Source organism: Odontomachus brunneus, unplaced genomic scaffold (genome assembly GCF_010583005.1).
Source record: "Odontomachus brunneus isolate Ranch 3 - 2012 unplaced genomic scaffold, Obru_v1 Obru_scaffold_288, whole genome shotgun sequence".
Taxonomy (NCBI): domain Eukaryota; kingdom Metazoa; phylum Arthropoda; class Insecta; order Hymenoptera; family Formicidae; genus Odontomachus; species Odontomachus brunneus.
Window position 1 is genome coordinate 60,483 of NW_022639738.1, and position 507 is coordinate 60,989.

Here is a 507-nt window from a genome sequence, read left to right on the forward strand (position 1 = left end):
ATGTATAATCAGGCTGTTCTTGTACTTTTTCAAAAATTATATCATTTTCATTTATATATATATAATTTTGGATAACGTAAGTAAATATATCGTTTTTCTTTACTTGCTAGTTTGTGACTCCTAGTATGTACCTCCGGGTAAACTATAACTACTATAAGTACTATCGTATACGTGAAGTTTGCTACCATTGAAGAAAATACATCGCCAGTGATCAGTGCAATTTCCTCCTATTATTTGTAAACTTTTATTGCTACAACTGGCTATGACACAGTGAAGGTATTCTAAATATAATACATTTTGCGTTTCAAAACAAGAAGTTTCTCTTATAACTCGTAAAAGTAGATCCAATGATTCATCATTTAATTTACTATATGGAGGCAAAACATTTTCTTTCACCAATGTAAGAGGAGCAATCATATCGTCTAATATTTTTTTGTGTTTTATTATATCTTCTTTAGTTATATCTTGTTTATTATAGTTGATAAAGATACAATCATTTTCTTCTGT